Source organism: Kogia breviceps, chromosome 4 (genome assembly GCF_026419965.1).
Source record: "Kogia breviceps isolate mKogBre1 chromosome 4, mKogBre1 haplotype 1, whole genome shotgun sequence".
Taxonomy (NCBI): Eukaryota; Metazoa; Chordata; class Mammalia; order Artiodactyla; family Physeteridae; genus Kogia; species Kogia breviceps.
This window is the reverse complement of record NC_081313.1, coordinates 25,680,219-25,701,299: the sequence shown is the minus strand read 5'-3', so window position 1 is coordinate 25,701,299 and position 21,081 is coordinate 25,680,219. Positions and strand designations below refer to the sequence as shown.

Here is a 21,081-nt window from a genome sequence, read left to right as displayed (position 1 = left end):
ATCCCACTACTGGGCATATACCCTGAGAAAACCATAATTCAAAAAGAGTCATGTACCACAGTGTTCATTGCAGCACTATTTACAATAGCCAGGACATGGAAGCAACCTAAGTGTCCATCAACATACACAAAAGATTCCCACCTGCCGAGAAGAAGCCCCCTCAAAGACCACTAGTGTCCATCAACAGATGAATGGATAAAGAAGATGTGACACATATATACAATAGAATATTACTCAGCCATAAAAAGAAATGAAACTGAGTTATTTGTAGTGAGGTGGATGGACCTGGAGTCTGTCATACAGAGTGAGGTAAGTCAGAAGGAGAAAAACAAATACCTTATGCTAACACATATATATGGAATCTAAGGGGGAAAAAAATGTCATGAAGGGCCTAGGGGTAGGACGGGAATAAAACACAGACCTACTAGCGCATGGACTTGAGGATATGGGGAGGGGGAAGGGTAAGCTGTGACGAAGTGAGAGAGTGGCAGGGACATACATACACTACCAAACGTAGGGTGGATAGCTAGTGGGAAGCAGCCGATAGCACAGGGAGATCAGCAGCACAGGGAGATCAGCTCGGTGGTTTGTGACCACCCAGAAGGGTGGGATAGGGAGGGTGGGAGGGAGGGAGACGCAAGAGGGAAGAGATATGGGAACATATGTATATGTATAACTGATTCACTTTGTTGTAAAGCAGAAACTAACACATCATTGTAAAGCAATTATACTCCAATGAAGATGTTAAAAAAAAAAATCAATGAAAGTGCTCCATGGAGAGGAGCTCGGAGAGGAGATTAAGACTAGGCATCCATTAAAGAGGCACAAAGAAATCCAGGAGGGGAGTGGTAGCAGAGAAGCTGGAGAACAGTGTTTCATAAAGGAGGAACTGGATTGCGGGCCAACTGAAGTATTGAAACGTTTCCATTGGATTTGGATGTAGAGGCCCATCGGTGGTCACCACAAGGGGCTTTCAAAGGAGGGTTGAGAATGGAAATCAGATTGCACAGTCCATCGAGGGATTAATGAGAGATTAAAGAAGTAAAAACAGCCACTACAGACCAGTTTCAGGTAATTTGGTTGTTAAGGATATAAAGGCAGAGGGGGGCTTCCCTGGTGGCCTAGCGGTTGAGAGTCCGCCTGCCGATGCAGGGGACGCGGGTTCGTGCCCCGGTCCGGGAGGATCCCACGTGCCGCCGAGCGGCTGTGCCCGTGAGCCATGGCCGCTGAGCCTGCGCGTCCGGAGCCTGTGCTCCGCAACGGGAGAGGCCACAGCAGTGAGAGGCCCGCGTACCGCAAAAAAAAAAAAAAAAAGGCAGAGGGGACTTAATTAAAGAGGGGTGACGTTTGCACACGGTGGAGAGGAAAGGCGTATAGGCAGGGGGAGGTTGAAGACAAAGGGGAAAGAGTATGCTGATTAAGTGTGATCGATAACGGAGTCTGGGGGAAATGTTCAATAAAAGGAGGGAAATTGTCTCAGGCGCGAAGGAAAGCGTGCAGGCTGGATGCGGAAATAGACTGTAAGTGAAGGAGCAGGACTGAGGGGTTCCCACTGATTCTCCCCGTGAAGAAAACATGAAGGTCCCCAGCTTGGAGGGAGGGAGAAGGTCACAAGGTAGGAGTTTGAGGCGGGCGAGGGGGAGAGTCAGACAAGGCAGTGGGGGAAACGGCAGGGAGAGGTGATGGGGTCCCGTAGAGACTGCCCACCTGCCTGCCAGCCTAGGAGGCTGATGAGTTCAGAGGCCATTATTCTGCAGGTGCACCGATCCAAATAGATGGCGGGTTCTTCCTCTTTCACAGAAGTGCTCAGCTGCCAGGACGCAGAGGCAGAAAATGCAGGTGGTTGAACTAATTTGGTGGAGAGATTTCGGTGGGGATGGCAAAAGGGAAGGAGATAGGGAGTTTAGAGTATTGGCAAAGGAGTGGGTGAAGCGATGGTCCACAGGGGCATGGCTGGAAGGGGAAGGATTTGGAAGGCACTATCATCTTCCCTACAAATCTCTCCGACCAATTCCCCCATCTTGGAGCCTTGCCTCTGGATATGTTACTTTACACCACATGTTGCCTGGAGCAGCACACAATAGTCTAGATGTGTGGGGCTAGTGCAGAAGATCCACACTGTTTTCTGGGCCCCTCACATCTGGGATTTACATTTATTTAATAGTCACATCACAGTTTTGATGCACACTGATCATATATAATCAAACGAACTGCCTAAATCTTTTACACAAAGACCACTATTAAAGCAGGTTCCTGACTGTCTTGTAATAAATGCAGTTGGCTTTTCGGACATAAGTGAGGGACGTTCACTTGAGCCCTTTGCTGATCTTGCAGGACGTGGTCTACCCTATATGTCGGTTTGGATTCTGGTTCTAGTGTGAAATGAGGTCACTGTGCTTCCCAGATCTGGGTCATGAACAAATGGGATAAATGTGTCATCCATGTCTTTATTCAAGTCATCGATAGGAACGGTGAACAGGAGCAGGATGAATCCAATGGCAGAACTGTGTCTGACTCTCACTGCTAGAACCCTCTCTCTGGATTGACACCAATCCATCAACCCCTTTGTACGGGCAGTTAGCCAGTCAGCTACAAATCACCACATTCTGCAACTGCCCAGTCCACATTTCTCCAGCTTGCCCACAAAGAGATCACAAGAGACCATCCATCCAAACACCTTGTTGAAAAGTCCACATTCGTTACGTCAACAGCTTTCCCATGATGTACTGGTCTAGTAACCTTATCCCCACTGGATAAAAACACAATGCGCTTTTCTTTGTTGTGTCTTATACACCTAAGACCAGATGGAAATCGGTTTATGACATTTTACTGCTTTATAACACTTCCTGTCTCACCATGACATCACTTTTCCCCAATCCTAGGGCTTCACAAGGCCACAAAGGTGTTGAGACCTCAGCTTCTAAACCTTCCTCTTACTCCAGTAGATCGGGTTACCTGATCTCCCAGCCTGTTGAAATGAAGAACGTTAGCCTGATAATGAGACTATAATAGACAAGCCACTATTTCAAACAGAGAGAGAAGGGCTATATAAGGTGCCCCCCCCTTTGCCCTGTCTCAGGACTTCTTCCCAGCTGCCCTGGGAAGAAGAGAAATTAAAACTAAGAGTAAAAAAAAAAAAAAAAAAAACTAAGAGTAGTTTAAATGTAAACTAAGAGTAGTTTAAATTTATTTCCTTGAATCTGAGTTTGAAAATAAAGGCAAATGTGATTATACCTGAGCTTTCTTGAGTACATTATTTTCAACCAGGTTACTGAATTCCTGAGATTTTAAATCTTACAAGCTACATATTTAGTTGCTTAAAAAAGAACATGGGATGAGAAAGATACAGATCAACAATAACCCAGAGTAAAAATGCCAGGGTGTTTATGAAGGGTATAGTCCCTAATTATGCCAAGAGGGACACCCTTTCCCCTTGGCAATGCTTCTTAGAAGCTGCCAATACATTAAACAGGACCAGTTTAGCCAATCCATCAACATCTGTTTAGAGCCTGCTGCTGGGGACACAAAGATGTGAGAGATATGGTCAAGAGCCTCCGAGACTTCACAGTCTAGCCTAGGAGGAGCTAAAAACAAAGACACTTTCACCAAAAGGTTCACCAACCAAGGCAGCATGTGCTGGATGCCAAGAGAATGTGCCAGGCAGTGTGTGCGCCAGACTTTCTGAGAGAGGCTGCCAGCTGGAGGCTGAGGAGAAACACTCTTCAAAGGGAATGAGACTTTGCCTGGGTCTTAAGGGATGGACAGAGTTTAGGCAGGGGTAGGGGGGCATTCTGGGCAGGGGGTGTGAAATAAATGCATATAGCCCATGCAGATGAAAGAAGTTAAGCTGCATCCAAATCCCGTCTCACTTTTCAAATACATTCGTGGGGCATTGGTTCCAGGACCCCTGGGGATACCATAATCAGAGGATGCTCAAGTCCCTTGTATAAAATGGCGTGGTGCTTGCATATAACCTATGCACATCCTTCCTTGTACTTTAAATCATCTCTAGATTACTTATAATACCTAATACAATGTAAATGGCTATACATACAATGTAAATACTGGCAAATTCAAGTTTTGCTTTTTGGAACTTTCTGGAATTTTTTTCCCGAATATTTTCCATCAGCAGTGGGCTGAATCTGCAGATGCAGAACCCACAGATACACTGATAGGGAGGGCTGACAGCAGAAAGAGAAAAGGCTGCTGCTCAACAGGGAAATTAACAAACACTTAACTTTGCAAGAAGGGGTCTGTGCCTCCAGGCAAAGTTCAGCCAAGGTCATGCAAGGATGAACGTCCACTACACTCACTCTAACAAGATGCTCCGATGAAAACCCTAGTATGCTAATACAGCACAAATTTCATTAAAATCATCCCCGGAAATTTAAGATTTGAGACTAATGGACTTTCTAAGAATGCAACAACATATGCCACAGAGGTAAAGATCCCAAGAAGAAAAAAAAAAAACAAGTAGTGGTTTGCAACCCTGGCTCCACATTAGAATGACCTGGGGAACGTTTAGAAAATATCAGTGCTTGTGCTGGTCCTACCAGTTACATCACAATCCCCAGGGCATCAATATTTAAATTAAAAATACCAGTGACTCTAACCTCATTCTCTCGACAAATTGTTTCCTGAGTGCCTGCTGTATGCTGAGCCTTGTTCTAAGTGTTGAAGATATATATGAGTGAATCAAATAGGCTCCCCGCCTTCAGAAAAACAGCCTCATAAATTTTACAATGCAGTGGGGTAGAGCAGGCAGAAAGGCAAATTAAGTCAGTAAAATATATATGCTTAAACACGGACCAGGTGCAAAGGAGAAAATAAAGCTGAGAAGGGGGATATGAAATCTCAGGCTGGAACAGGGTGGCATGGAAGACTTCACTGAAGATGACATTTGAATCAAGACCTGAAGAAAGTAGCAACTCAGCTACATGAAAGAACACGCCAGGCAGAGGGAACAGCAGGTGCGGTGCCCCCGAGGCATCAGTGTGCCAGGGTGGCGTGTGGCTTGAGCAGAGAGGGAGAGTTACAGAGATGGAGTCAGGGAGGATGGGAAGGGGAGGGCCTGGAAGTTAAGTAATGAGTTCAGCTTTTACTCTGAGTGAGATGGGGAGTCCCGGGAAAATTTGAACAGAGAAGTCACAGGATCTGGTTTATATACTGAATCTAGAATTACTCAGCTGCTCTGTTGAGAATATGCTACGGGGGGAAAGGGAAGAGGTAGAAATCAAGCAATTCCTGAAATAGCCCACTTGCGAGATGAGGACACCGGGAATGAAGAGAGGTGATGAGCCATGGTCAGATTCTGCATATCTTTGGAAGAACTAACTAGAGACAAAACACCTGGAAGGGGAAGGGGTGGGAATCAGGAACTTAGTTTTAGACATTAAAGCCTGAGACGGCCGTCAGTGGAGGTGTCAGATAGATAATTCTATATGCAAGTGGTACAAGATGGAGATACACTGGTGTGAATTCTTGGCTTACGGATGGCATTTAAATCCATGGGAATGGCTGACATCGCAGATAGTAATCACAGAAAGAAAAGACAAGAAGTGCAAGTAATGAGTCCTGGGCCCTCCAGCAGTTGAGAGATCAGGGAGAAGAGAAGACAGTCAAGAAAACTATGAAGGAATGCTGGCTGGTGAGCAAGGAGGAATGTCTGTACAGTATGGTGTTCAGAGAGCAAAGGGAAGGATGCATTTCAAGAATAAAGCAGGGATGAACTGTGTGCATCGAATGCTTTGAAGGAGCATGGAAAAGGCTGAGAGTCGGTCCTTGGGTTTAGCAATGTAGACGTCATTAGCGACCTTGATAAGAGCAGTCTGTGATGTACAACAGCATAGTGAATCACTTCTCTAGGAGGTCATGTTCTTGGACGCAGCTTAAAATATGTCGAATGTCTGTCTTCCCTAATAGAATCTAAGAGTCTGGTACACAGTAGGTCTCTATCTGATTTACTGAAGAAATACCCTGGGGCTGTACAAATGCAATGTTCATGAAATCACCTAAAATGATCACTCTGTAAAGTGGAAATCTTTCCATTTGGAAAAATATTGTGATGGAAAGATCTCTCTTAAGACACATATCAGAAGATTCATCTTCCCATACGTCTTAAATCATAACTAGCACTGCCTCACATTTACTAGCTCCCCTATTAGATGATAAGTTTCTGAAGGGCAAGATCATTTCAGACTTCAGGGATCTTCATGGATTAGCTGTAGGTATGACCTGAAGTACGTAGTACCGATTATTCTCCCCACTCAGCCATGCTGGTCTGACGCTAGTTTCACTCATTTAAAAAACCTTCATGAAGGATCTACTATGGTCCAGGAACTGCCCTGTGTGCTTAGGTCACAGCATCAAAGAGGACACGGTTTCTGCCTAGAAGAACCTTCCAGTCTACTGTTTCTGACACACTGCTGACATCAACTGAAGAACTGGCTCTGGCTTCACTTTGGACTGCAGTTCACTTTCCCAACAAAAGCCACAGGTGATAGAGCACAATGTGATATCGCCCAGATTCACCCAGGCCTAGATATATATGTTTATGAGTAAATACACCTAAGGGGGTTCTTAGCCAGTTCCAAGTCTCCAGCAAAAGCAGGGTTTAGGAAGCACATCATGTTCTTGAAGGAATGCTTTCTCTGTTGTTTCTCCCCATCCCAAAAGAGAGTTAAATAATTTGATGGGATTGGTAATTCAAGGTAATCTGAATTTTATTTATTTTTCTTCCTCATGCATTGAATGTGAAGTGTACATACCTTTTCTGTATGTGATATGTACTAAATAAATATTAATTGGATGTTAAGGAAAAAAAATTGGTTTGCAGTGGCGAGGACAAAGTACAAACTCTAGGAAAGAACTGAGCATCACCGATAATACTACCTCCTTCAAATGTCTGCTGAGCTTTCATAGTTTTCAGTGGTTTTACGGGAAGCTACCTACTTCCTATCTGCAGGACCACCCCTATTAGCAAAGTTTACATGCTGTGTCAAGATGAAGATGGGGAGTAGTCATTGAGAAAGAGTTAGAAAAAATAAGCCCACCTATCCCAGCATGCAGGCTCCAGCATGGATTTTAACCAATGGAAATCCAGAAGGACTTCTTGATCCATCAAATGAGAACTCAGGTGAGTGGCGATATTCCACATCAGAATGGCGCGTACAATTCAACCTGGGCTCCATTTGACCACCCACCTGCCTGTTAGCAGAAACAATGAGCAGCTCCTCTTTGGTTCATGATAAAAATAAAGGAGACTGCTAATGAGTGACATTTTACATGCACAACCCTCTGGGCAAAGTTCTGGTTACCATAGCAAACCCCAGTTCATGACAGCAGAGGCAAAGCACATGACGTATCAAATGGCCAGAGTTCTCCTTCCCTGCAGGAAAGCAGCTACATTTGCCAAATACACTCATCAGCCACTATAGCCCTTTCTGCGAATAAAAGCCCAACCTACATTTGTGGGTCTTGGCCATTCTCACAATTACTATTTGCCTGAAAGAGTAGCTTTTTGTCTGATGTTTACTTATCGGGATGCTGATGTAATTCTCAAGATGGAATCTATTTTTAAAAGGGGGTCCAAGAGCAGGGAAGGAAACAAATAGCTGCTTTCTCATTTTCCCCAGTCTGAAACTGGCAGAAGTTCCTTTGAGCCCCACATCTGGCAAGAGCCTATCCTTTGGCCTCTTCCATGACTGGCCCAAAGCTGGTGACAGAGAAATAGACCAGTGTTTCAGCAAGACCCAATGCAGAGGGTCTGGCTCGCAACCACCTAAAAATGGGGTCCATATTGTCATTGTAGGGTTCTATCAACTGGGAGGAGACAGGGAGGCAGACAAAAACCAAACTACAGAAAAGTGATGATACAAAAGGAAAAGCAGGAGGAGGAAGATCTCAGGGCTTCTTATGAATGCAAACAAATTTCACCTTTGCACCCTCCCTGCAGAGATGATCAGGATGCAACCTGGTCGTCTCTGCCTTTCCTATAAGCATTCAAGGACGAGGGTTTAAACCATTAATCCTCTAGATGGATCAGAAAACGTCTTCAGCCTAAATGCCCAAGTGGTGAAAAAAAGAAAGGAACTTCTTAACGTCTCAAGCTTAAGCCCCAGGGCCAACTTTTCAGAGAAACAGTACATTGAGAATCTGAGTAAGTATATTTCTTTTTTTTTTTTTTTAAACGGCTGGATATTATTTATTTATTTATGGCTGTGTTGGGTCTTCGTTTCTGTACAAGGGCTTTCTCCAGTTGTGGCAAGCGGGGGCCACTCTTCATCGCGGTGCGCGGGCCTCTCACTATCGTGGCCTCTCGCTGCGGAGCACAGGATCCAGACGCGCAGGCTCAGTGGTTGTGGCTCCCGGGCCCAGTTGCTCCGCGGCATGTGGGATCTTCCCAGACCAGGGCTCGAACCCGAGTCCGCTGCACTGGCAGGCAGATTCTTAACCACTGCGCCACCAGGGAAGCCCTGAGTGAGTATATCTCTTCCCTGTGTTTTAACAATCTGTGTCCTGGGTTTCTGAGCAGAAAAATGAATTAGAAAACTCAGAGCTCTGTAGGGACTTTAGGGATCCTAGGGAGTCCCTCCTTCTCGGAGACTCTCTATGGAATAATAGTTAAGAACACGGGCTTAGGAGACAGAGAGATTTGGGTTCAGATTCTTGCTCCAACTCTTAACAGATGTGCAACTTTAGGCAAAAGCAATTTAAACTTTTTGAGGCTATTTTTCATCATCTGAAAAATAAGGATAACTGGGATCAGTGCCTGGAATGTAACAAGTGCTTTACTTGTTCAACAGCTATTTATTGAGTGCCTACTGTATACTAGGCATTGTTGTCAGCACTGGAGATACAGTAAACAAGACAAGGTCCTTGCTTTGATGGAACTTACATTCCAGCAGGTGAGACAAACAATAAACAAATAAAACTTTATTTCAAACGGAAAAAGAGTAACATGATAGAGCACCTGGGGGTGGCCATTTTTAAGTATATGATTGTGGAGAAGGTCTTTGAAGGTTTGAAGGAAAAAAGCTTCCAGGAAGAAGTAAGACCGTCTTCTGGGATAGAGCTTGCTATGCTCCATAAAGGACAGTGTTTCTGGACACAGAGAGAGAGGGCAATGAGTGGGAACAGAGGAAATCACCTGCGAGTCAGGTTGGGGCAAAGGGCCTGAATCGTATTCCAATGGCAATGAGAAATCCCCAGGTTGAAGCTGCAGAGTGACATGACTTTATTCGTGTGTTAAAAGGTCCCTCTGGCTGCTCTGAGGAGAAAGGATTAGGAGTCAAGAGTACTCTGAGGGGCTTCCCTGGTGGCGCAGTGGTTGAGAGTCCGCCTGCCGATGCAGGGGACACGGGTTCGTGCCCTGGTCCGGGAAGATCCCACATGTCGCGGAGCAACTAAGCCCGTGAGCCATGGCCGCTAGGCCTGCGCGTCCGGAGCCTGTGCTCCGCAACGGGAGAGGCCACAACAGTGAGAGGCCCACATGCCGCAAAAAAAAAAAAAAAAAAAAAAAAAAAGAGTACTCTGAGGAGGCCCAGTTAGAGGACCATGGCAGCAGCGGTCCAGGGACAAGTGGTGGCAGCTTCAACTAGGGGGGCTGCCATGGAAGTGGGGAGAAGGCGGATACTGGAAGAAGGGCCAACGGGACTCGCAGACTTAGCTGCTGGAGTGGGAGGAAAAGAGAAGAATGAGGCGTGGTTTCTAGGTTTGGGGAATGAGCCTGTAGGTGGATGCTGGTGTCAATTACTGAGGTAGGAGGAGAAGGAAAGCACTAGCCTGAGGGGTAAATATCAAAGCTTCCATTTTGATTGTGCTAGGTCTGAGGCACCCATTCTATTCCCATGCAGAGATGTCAGGTTGGCAGTGGGGCATAGGAGTCTGGAAGTGGGTGAGAGCTAGAGACATAAATTTCGGAGGCAACGTAACACAGATGGTAGTTGAGATCTCCCTAGAAGGGAGAATAGCTAGAGGAGAGGACCTAAGGTCAAGTCCTGGGGCAACATCATAAAACAATGAACATCAGGTGATGTTGGTATAATTTTCAGTACACTGGGAAGGAGAGCGTTGGCCAGTTACTGTTATCATCATCTTTCTACCCATCTATCTACCCACCCATCCTGTCATCCATTCATACCATAAACAATTAGAGCACATTTACTGAGAGGTAGTAGAGACGATAGATGGTCCTCGACTTATGATGGTTCGACTTACAATTTTTCAACTTTACGATGGTGAAAAAGTGATAACACGGTCAGTAGAAACCATACTTCGAATTTTGATCTTTTCCCGGGTTAGCGACAGGCGGTTACAACGCTCCTTGGAGATTCTGGGCAGCAGCAGTGAGCCGCAGCTCCCGGCCGGCCACGCCATCACCAGGGTAAACAACCGATACACTTCCAACCATTCTGTACCCATGCAACCGTTCTGCTTTTTACTCTCAGTATAGTATTCAATAAATCACATGAGATGTTCAACACTTTTTAATAAAATGGGCTTTGTGTTAGATGATTTTGCCCACTATAGGTTAATGCAAGTGTTCTTAGCACATTTACAGTAGGCTAGGCTAAGCTGTGATGTTTGGTAGGTTAGGTGTATTCTTTGTTTTTGTTTGTTTGTGTGTATGGCCATACCGTGCAGCACGCAGGATCTAAGTTCCCCAACCAGGGATCGAACCCGTGCCACCTGCATGGGGAGCTTGAGGTCTTAACCACTGGACCGCCAGGGAAGTCCCATAGGTTAGGTGTATTCAGTGTATTCAGTGCATTTTTGACTTATAATATTTGTAATTTACAATGAGTATTTCTACGATGGGCCTATTATAGTACGTAACCACATTATAAGTCGAGGAAGATCTGTAGTTCAACAGCATAAGCTCTGGAGCCAAACTGCTCTACTCAAATCCTGGTTCCACAAACTCCTGTGACCTTGAGGAATTAATCACAGTGCACCATCTCCCCATCTGCAAAAGGGTAGGCAGTGGGTTAAATGGTGACTTTGCAATAGATATGTTCACGTCCTGGCACCTGTGAATCTGACCTTATTCACATATATAATTCAACTAAGGATCTTGAGCTGAGATCATCCTGAATTATCCGGGTGGCCCTCAACCCAATGACAAGCGTCCTCGTAGGAGACACGCAAAACAGAGACGTGCACACACAAGAGAAGACACGAGTGCACAGGGCGGAAGGCGGTGTGAAGACAGAGATGGAGATTGGAGTGAAACAGCCACAGGAATGTTGACAGCTCCCCGAAGCTGGAAGAGGCCAGGAAGTCTTCTCACTGAGAGCCTCCAGAGGGAGCACGGCCCTGCCGACACCTGATTTCAGACTTCCGACCTCCAGAACGATGAGAGAATAAACTTTTGTAGTGCTAAGCCACCAAGTTTGTGCTAATTTCTTACGGCGGCCTTAGGAAACAAACGTGGGGATGATAATAGCATGGATCTCATCGGATGGTTATGAGAATTAAATGAGTTAATACGTGTAAAGTGTCTTAGAACAGTGCCTGTCAAATAGGGAACATTCAAATGACCTTAATTTTTCCCCACGTACTGAATACTGCGCCAGATCCTGAGGCGTATGGATCCTGAAGAGTATGGGGGAAAGGGCTGATCATCTCCAGAGAAATTCAGGAGATAGATGGTGCCCAGAACACTGAGCAGGTGAGGGGCCAGAGGGCGGGCGGGGTGCTCAGGGGCCGCATGTGACTCCCAGGTGCCAGAAACTGCTGAACGCTGCTTCCCAGCAGTCACGATAAAGAAGTCAATAAGCCTCACGTCTGCTCAGGTTTTGAAAGATGAGTAGTTGGTCCGGAGAGGGGTTAATGCAGTCCTTTCTGGTACCTTCCTCTCCCTGTGCCATCTGACTGCCTGCTCTCTCATGAGAATCCATGCTGATGAGGACACTTGGAGCACATTTTCTGGGGACAGCTGTCTCTTCTTTTGGCCTAATGATACTGGGAATAACTGTGACCAGGGTGGGGTAGGGGTGGAGAGTGGGCAGTGGAAAACTGGAGAAAAGCGATGCCAAATTTATATGCTGAGTGACTTAGGAATAGTATTTGCATGGCTGCTTTAGCCTTGGAAGTTAATTTTCTTCACCAAGAGACCCATATTGCACACTCTAGTTTTACCCAAATCTCTATAAGATGCATTGTGTCAAAAAGGGGGTGGTGGGGAATGTAATTGAGGCACGGCTGAAATCAGACACTCTGTAAGTGTCCATTGGCCAACACATAAAAGTGTAAAGAGCTTATTGACATCTTGCTTTATTAAAATTAGCTCCATTCTCATCTTCATAGGTATAAAAAAAGAAATGTTCAAACACTCGAAGAGGCTTTGTAATTATATTTGATCACCTGCACGCAAATATAAGCAGTGTCAAGAACCACTTAATAGTCTTCAGGGGTGAGGGCATAACTGGGTGTTCAAACTTGTTTACGCCGACCTAAGATAGCATGGCTAACCGAGAAGGGGTCTTGTGGAATATTGGAATTCCAGCCCCATCCCAAGATGTGTAAACAGCACAAGCAAGTTCACGTTAGAAGGCATGTGCAGCGCTCTGGCCTCTGGCGAAAGGGAGCTCTGGCCTCTGGTTAAAGGGACGAAAGAGCCAATGTTTACTGCACCTTCCCCCCTAGGTATCCCAAGAGCTCCTTAGGAGAGACGGTAGCCAGCCAGGGCCCCAGGGGAGCCAGTCTCCCAGGCACTGTCTCTCCTCCCACTACCTTCCTCTGGATGCTCAGAGGCCTCCCCTGTGAGGCTGCCTAGTGCCCCCCACCCCCTCTACTGAGAACACCCTGATCCAAAATTACCCTCCCTCCCAGCCGCCTCCCAGCACAGCTTGTATTCCTGCAGCGGGCAGGTCTCAGCCAGGGAGCTGGCTTTGGATTCCACAGCTCTTAGATAATGGTGGGAATCTGATTTTTGCATTGCATCCATGCTTCTCGATTTTTAGCAAAGCAGGATGCTCACCCCTAGGAAGCCAGGGTGACAGAGGGTATGTGTTTTAACTAGGATGATTCAGTTGAGGTAGCAGAGTTAGTTAAAGTGGAGTGCAGGCAAAAGCAAGTGCTGGTGGTGTCAGGTGTTGAGAAAAAGGGAGACCATGAGTGGCTCAGACCAAATCCATTTCCACTCCTGCCAAAACCCTCCAGGGACCCTGTCTGGAGCATCCATCATTCTACTAAGGGCCACAAACACCATGAAAGGCCCTCATGTGGTGGTTTGAGCAGCCTTTGAGGCTGCTCAGACACCACAGATCTATTCTGGAATGCTCTAAATTTACTTCAACCTGAAGGCAAGGGATTGGATTATGGTCCTTCAGAGATCTGCAAATCCTTCAGAGAGTGCGATTTTTTTTTTTTTTTTTTTTTTTTTTAATCCTCATGTGGATAGCTAGGCATTTCAGGCTGCTTAAGGCAACAAAACTTCCCCTATCTCTTTGCTATTATTTTATCTAAAGCTGCGACATCAGTGTGGGCAAAATTAGTCCTCTTTGCTCTAAAGGGGGTTCCCCAAACCCTGCTTCTCCAAAACCCCTTCACGTGTTAGAGTGTTTGATGAGCCACAGAAACACTATAAGACCCCAAAACAAATAATCCAGGAATAACTTAGTCAGATGTTCAATGCTATCTGGTTTCATTAGACGGCTTCATAAAGAGAGTTAATGCTTAAGTTTCTGATTTTCTGCAAGTCAATAGCCCAGTCCCTGTTCACTCTATGTACTCGTGTAGGTAATGCACGCATCCCGAAGCCAGCGGCTCTCAGAATGCGGATTGTTTCCACGCCCCACTGCAAATATGGGGTGGAGAAGATGTTATCGGCATTGGAGAGAGGCCCCGGCCAGGGGCAGGCCTCTTCCGGGAGCTGGAGAGACTTAAAAGACAGATGTGTCTTCTCCGCACACTTAGTGCCTTAACAAGCCATCTCTCGGCCCGGCCGCCGTATCAGACCACAAAGGGACCCTTCAACTATTGAGTTTTCAAACCGTAAATGCTCCCAGTGTTTTCTTGAACACACTTGTAAATAGAATGCTGAGCTCTTTAGATCACAGGTGATTCAAGTCTGAATCAGATGACCTACCTGCCTTCAAATCCTGTCTCTGCCCAGAACTGCAGAACCCCAGGGAAATGTATCCTTTCCCAAGCCCATCTTTTTTTTCCCATTTCCATTTCCATCAATAGAGATGGTTATTATAAGATCAAGGATTAAAAGGTTTTAAATGCCATGAAAAGATCCATCATTTTATATGGAACCTATGCATAAACCCAAGGGACAACATAATCTAGACATGGACCATCAGGCTGGAAAAATAAATCATGGATAACCTGAGAACATACGTTTATACTTCTCTTTCCTTAAAAAACTTTCTGCACATTTTCCCCAAATACCATTTAATTTGGCACATGTTTATTATTTCCTAAATCAAGTTAAGTGCTCCTTTCCCTCCCCTCTTTACGAATGAGTGAGAATATTTATCTAATCTAAGTATAATGATAGATCCATTAATAAAACCAAGGGGGGGCCACAGATTTTGAATTCCTCATTACCCACCTGCATCTTGCACAGCTGCCATTGAAAGATGACGGTTCCCAGATCGAGCACCTTAGACTGTGATTCTAGCTCTGGTTGTACTGAAAAGAGGTGAGTTCTCTGCTTTTCTGGGCCTCCGCTTCTTGGAGTGCAGGAATTAGCCACAGTCTGAATGTATTGCTCCTTCCAAAAACCACTAAGGAGAGGGGAGACCATCCAGGATCTCCCTGCTTTGAGCCCTGGCAACTTGACTTTTGCATCAGAGAGGGCCGTGATACATCTTTCACCCAGAACTGGGAGAAAGCTTCAGTCGGGTCTACTAAAAATCCCGCCTCCTGCCTCTACGTTCAAGGGCTGTCACTGACTTTGGCGAGAGGTTTATTCATTTCTCAACACACTTTCATCGGGACCCACACATACCAGATGCTGTCACTGAGACACATGCATATCTCAGTAGCTCTTTTTTCCTTTGCGGTACGCGGGCCTCTCACTGTTGTGGCCTCTCCCGTTGCGGAGCACAGGCTCCGGACGCGCAGGCTCAGCGGCCACGGCTCACGGGCCCAGCCGCTCCGCGGCACGTGGGATCTTCCCGGACCGGGGCACGAACCCGCGTTCCCTGCGTCGGCAGGCGGACTCTCAACCACTGCGCCACCAGGGAAGCCCTCAGTAGCTCTTTTTATTCCTCCTAAGAATAATCCTGGGAAGTAGCTACTCTACCAATTTTGCCCGTGAAGAAACTGAGGCTCCAAAATTTCTAATTATCTGGCTAGCGAGACGTTCTCTGCACTGTGAGGATCCCAGCCAAGTCTCCGACTCCAGTTCCACAATCCTTCCTTTCCCTCTTGGCTGCCTCAGCCGGTGCCACGAGCCAGGTTCACCCACCCTGGCCAGCGGCAGCCTGTGCCCCCAAGCTCCCAGCCTCACACAGTTCCCACCCAGCTGTCAGCAGCCAACTCTTCTCTTTCACCTCTTTCACCAAGACTGATACTTTCCTCCGCTGCATTGCAGGCTCTCTCCAGCACCTCGCCCCACCTCTGCTTCCCTCCTACATTTCAGGGAAGGCAGATGTCAGCTTTTTTTCTTTCCCTGCACCTGCTCCAGATGTCTCTGGCCCCTCCCCTCCCTTATCTGCTCCTTATCTCGACTCCATTCTCTCCCATGTCCGGGAGGGGGAGTTGGGGGACTCTCCTGAGTAACCCTTCCCATAACGCGACCACCTCCTCAAACCACCCTCCTGTTATTTTTGACTGGCATATGCTTCTGGATCCAGTGTCTACAGCCCCCACTTCCACTGTCTTGGCGTCTGCCCTCTCCTTCGCCCCTCGCAACCCGGCTTCCTTGGGCATCCTTTACAGATGCTGCTCTCAGTCTCTGTCGATGGCCTTTTCCCATCATCCTCCTGGGATACTGGCCCTTCCCAGACATTCCTGCCTGCACCTGCCCGCCCAGCCTCCTTAGGGCCCTGCCTGCGGAGCATCCGACTTGGTACTATGCACACACTTTTGAGGGCAGAAGAAAGAGGTTAAAAACTGTTGAGGGCTTCCCTGGTGGCGCAGTGGTTGGGAGTCCGCCTGCCGATGCAGGAGACACGGGTTCGTGCCCTGGTCCGGGAGGATCCCACATGCCGCAGAGCAACTAAGCCCGTGAGCCATGGCCGCTGGGCCTGCGCGTCCGGAGCCTGTGCTCCGCAACAGGAGAGGCCACAACAGTGAGAGGCCCGCATACCGCAAAAAAAAAAAAAAAAAAAAAAAAACTGTTGAGTCTCGGGACTTCCCTGGTGGCGGAGTGGATAAGACTCCGTGCTCCCAATGCAGGAGGCCCGGGTTTGACCCCTGGTCAGGGAAGTAGGTCCCACCTGCACACAGCAACTAAGAGTTCACAGGCTGCAACTAAGACTCAGCACAACCAAATAAATAAATAAATATGTATTTTTAAAAACTGTTGAGTCTCCAAGTCTGGCCTGTTAATGAGGTTCAGCCTCTCCTTTGGCTTGGTCCTGACCTTTTGCGGGTTTGTTTCCCCTTGTGGATGATGCAGAAGGAGGGAGCTGGGGCCACCTTCCAGCAGGGACAGCCACCTCCCACCATAGTCTGAGTCACTGAGGGCCACAAGATCTAGGCCAAGGGAGTATGCACAGCTCTGTGTTACCCCGGGCAGCCCACCAGCTCTGGAACTTCCAAGCCAGGGTTGGGACAGCACCGTACAGTACAGTCAGCTGGCGCGATGGAGTGCGGGGTGTCTGGAGTGCAGGCTCTGTCTCTCTTCCTGTCTAACCTGAGGAAGTTGGTGGGTGACTGGTCGAGGCCTTTTCTGGGCATGAATAAAACAAGGTCCTAAAGAAACAGACCCAGGACTTCCCTGGTGGTCCGTGGTTAAGACTCTGCACTTCCAATGCAAGGGGCGCAGGTTCCATCTTAGTCGGGGAACTAGGATCCCACGTGCCGTGCCGTGCAGCCCCCCGAAAAAAAAAAAAAAAAAAAAAGAAAGAAACAGGCCCAGACAGCATAATGAGTGTGTGCAAGGGGCCTCTGTAGATCGATGGGTCCAAAAGGTAGGACTGCTTTACGTCTCCTGGGAGAGGGAGAGGCGGAGAATTCACAGAGAAGGAGGTTTTGAGCTAGATCTTGAAGAATAAAAAACGGTTCATCTGGAGGACCTCATCAGGAGGACCAGGGGAGAAAGGATATTCCAGGACCTGGCCCTTCCCACTACTACTGCAGAAAGACAGCGTTGTAGAGGCTGAGAGGAGTCCAGGTCAGGAGGACTACAGCTCACATGCGTGTTGAGGGATATGGCATAAAAGAAGTCTGAAGAAGGACATAGGGTTTGGAATTCATCCCACAGGTCCTGGGAGCCACTGATGGGTTTTACAAGGAAAGGCAGTCAGTGGACCTTGGTGACCGATTAGATGTGGGAGAAGTCAAGAAGGAGAAGTTTGAAAGGATTTCTCCAGGCCTCTGGTCTGCTGAATGTTAAAACTCCAAACTCCCCATTTCAGCCAACTGTGTATTCTACTCCTCACCTGCAGGTGACCTTTGTTTCTTCTTCACTCCAAGTCAAAGCAGTGCCCATACTTCAAGTCCATGTCTGATGAGCCTTTCCTTTCTTCCAAGCCCACTGCCACCCACCGGCTCAGACCTCCATTAGGCCCCCACCCGCTATCTTATTACAATAGGCTCACCAGGGTCCTCACCTCTCATCTCTCCCCAATCCCGATTCTTCCTGCAAGAGATCAATCAGCCGAGTCATCCTAAAGCACATAGCTCCTCCACTAAGCCTGTCAGATCCCCTCAGTCAAAAGTGGTTTCCTTCTCCACCGTACTCCCAAAATGTTGCATCTGGATCACTCTTCAGGTACTTTATTCGTTAGATCATCCCTTTATTTCTCCATTCAATAAATACAGGGTGCCTATACGTGCCACGTGGGCACCGGTTTGCATCGGAGCTCTCAGTATACGTATCTCACGTCTCCTGATAGACTGAAACTCTGACAGCAAGGAGGGAGCCTCTGCCACCTATGCACATGCCCAGGAACCTCTAAGCCCCTGTGCATGGCAAACCACAAAAATGGCTGAAATGAATAGAGAAATTATCATAAGTTTCCTTAAATAGTAAACTGCCGTGAGCACATGCAAAATCAATCTCAACGATATTTAAAGCAGAATTCAGTGTTTTTCCAGAAGCATATTAACTGTGTTAAGGGAGGTACATTTATATAGTTTACATGGTTCTGATTCTTCCTTTCCCAGCACCTGCCATGCCCCTGCTCCCACATCTCTCTCTGCACCCCTCCCCACCACCAACACTATGTGGTTATTAGTGGAGCAGTGGGCTTGGGCCCATTCTAATGGAAGAAGGAACTGATGAAGCTCTAGAACCACCTGCATGTTCTGGGACATTCTCTTCTACCCCTACAAGCAGCCGCCCCACACTACACCTGCCAACCTGTTCCTACTTGACCCCCACTCAGAAGTCACAGACTAGAAAAGCTGGCCCTGGAGCTGGTAAAAATACCAGGTCCCTAGAGCCCAAGTTCCGAGCAGACTCAGTCGGGGAGGCCTCACTGCGGAAGGACCAGCAACACAGAAGGTCCAGCGGGGCCTCTGTGTAAAGGCAAAGGCAGAGTATCACTTTCCGCAGCCACCTCCATCATGATTTGTCAAGGGAAACACATCCACCCCAAGCACCATACCTCCGTGAGAGGCGAGAGGCTGTGGAAGCTGCAAGAGGCCGCTCCTTCCCCCAGCGCTCCTCCGCCTCCAGTCCCAGCGCACGTCTGCAGCTCTGGAATGCCCTCGTGCCTGCCATTCCAGCCTCTGCGACCAGCCTATGTCAGACCTTGTCCTCTTCACACTCCAGTGTCCCTTATCAAGGTCTCCGCAGGGATGAGGGTTGCTGAGGACAGGCTTCTGGCAAACTCCAACCAGGGACCCTAGACCCTCCCCCTCCCCAATTCAGCATTGCAGGAAGACAAGCAGCCCTAAGACCTAAAACGTCAACGCAAATCCAGGAGAGCGAGGAAGAGAGAAAAGAGGAGAAGGCCAGATTTGCGGAGGAACTGGACTTCAGAGGGAGAGAAGGTAGAGCAGCATTGCCTCATCCGTAGTTCCCCATCTCTCTGGCAGACGCCGGTAACCTCCCCAAAGATGCCCTTGCTCTTTGCGCGCCCTGCCCTCGCGCCGTGTGTCGCTTCTCCAGGCAGGAAGGGGGCAAGAGATGAGTAAGCGCGGAGGATGCACCCCAAGGCAGTACCTGAGGCCAGAGCACCTGAGTACCTCCGTCCTGGAGGAGGGCACCTGGCGATGGCCCAACGAGAGGGATCCTGGGCGCGCGCCCCGGCAGGGGCTTCAGGCCCTGTCCTGAGTGTGCCCCGCAGTGCGCCTCGGGCTGTCCCGCTGCCCCCGGCCCGCTCTGTCGGGCCCTCTTCCCGAGGCCGCGTTCTCCCTGCGCCCAGCCGGATGCGCAGGGAGTCTGCGCCGCCCAACGTGGGACCGGGGTTCAGCTCCCCTACTCGCCGCCTAGGCGGGGCTGGGATTCCCGCACCTGGATGGGTCCCTAAACTTTCCTGGGCGCACGCGGTCTCGGGGGTGCCAAGCTTCCGCCCCCCCGACCCCCACCTGCCCCCACCCATCCTAAGCCCCACGTCCCGGCCACAGCGGGACTGTCGCTTCACCTGCACGCGGCTCGGCGGAGGCTCCGGCTGCTCCTCGCGAGTCCGGACCGAGGCGCCGCCCGGTGGGTCTCGGCGCAGCTACCGCCGCTGCTGCCACCGCCGGTGCCACCACCGCGCCTGCCCGGAGCCGCAGCGCCTAGGTTCGTCCGCAGCCACACGAGGCGCAATCCCGGGCGTCCACGGCCCGGCGGGTCCCCGCAGCCGCCACCCACCGCTTCTCCCTGCCCGGGGTCGCACGCACCGGCGCCGGGAGTCCGCTTCTCGCCCGGCTCTCCCAGCTGCACGGCGCTGGGGATCCACTGAGCCTCCAGGATGGGCGGGGATTCCCTCTCTCTGGTGGATTCGAGGGGCGGGAACTCCCTTCCTGGAGTGACATGGACGGGGGGCGGGGATTCCCCTGCGGGAATGACAAGGTGGGCGGGGTTCCCCCGAGCAAGGCACACCGCGGACCGAGTCCCTCCGGGTGAATCGGGAGCCCTGGGGCGCTGGCTAAGAAACCTGGGGATCCTGGGAGGAAAGGATCCGGGGAGACGGCAGCTCAGAATTTCCAGATGGTGGGGCTTGGGGCGCCATCTAGGTGGAAGAGAGTGTGCTAGGGGACGGGAAGTTGCCTTTGCACGGCACTTCACATAGCATTGAGAAAAATGTCAGTCGCTATAAAATACAACAATGGGGCGGAAAGGCCAAAGGAGAGGGGGGAAGGACTAAGCCACCCCAAGCCGTCCCTGGCCTCTGGTCTTTGGGATACCAAAGTTAATTTAACACTGGTATGAGAATTTCGGGGAACCTCTTGGCACCTCAGAGCTGCTTAGTCCCCCAGTTAAACCCCTCAGAAGCAAAGTCCCGTGGCTCCCGGGTGGTGGTTTAGGTCATTGTGAGAACTAGCCAAGAGCCCCTGCTGAGTGCACTGTGACAGCTAATGCCAATTGCCCTTGGCCTTGTTCCAGGTCACTCGAAGAACAAGCCTCGGGCTTTTCGGATTCCTCATTCTCGTGGATTTTCAGGAAAGCCTTCAAATATTTTTGGTTCTTTTTTTGTCATCCTTGACATTCTGCCTACCACAGGGAGAGGATGATAAGAACATAATAGGGAGACTGCACAGCTCTGCAAATTAAGCTCTCTTAAGAGGAAAACGCTGGTCTTTTTCAAGTGCTAGCAGATAAGAGTAAAAACATATGAAAAATTACAAAACCTGGGATAATGACTAGTTGAATAATGCTTTTGACATTTTCTGCCCAGCAGTAATTGGAAATCTTTGCTTTGGAGGGGATGGAGATGGGGTGGGGCAGGGGTCTGCTGCAGCTTTGCCCAGCAAGGCGATAAGCTCTGGTCTCTTGGAAGAGCAGACAGACATAAATCACCTGCA

General features: G+C 48.8%; 1 protein-coding gene across 3 annotated transcripts in view; it reads right to left on the bottom strand.

Annotated features, from left to right (window-relative positions):
- PDZD2 (PDZ domain containing 2) overlaps positions 1–20,032 on the bottom strand; it is a 388,118-nt gene extending 368,086 nt beyond the window's left edge. For 2 of the 3 annotated variants that reach the window (XM_067030851.1, XM_067030850.1), the window contains exon 1: positions 19,716–19,978. The gene's annotated coding sequence lies outside the window, so the exon portion shown is untranslated. Of the gene's footprint in view, positions 1–19,715 lie in introns of all 3 variants that reach the window. The other variant, XM_067030849.1, reaches the window with a different exon arrangement.
- Between the last annotated feature and the right edge of the window lie 1,049 nt (positions 20,033–21,081).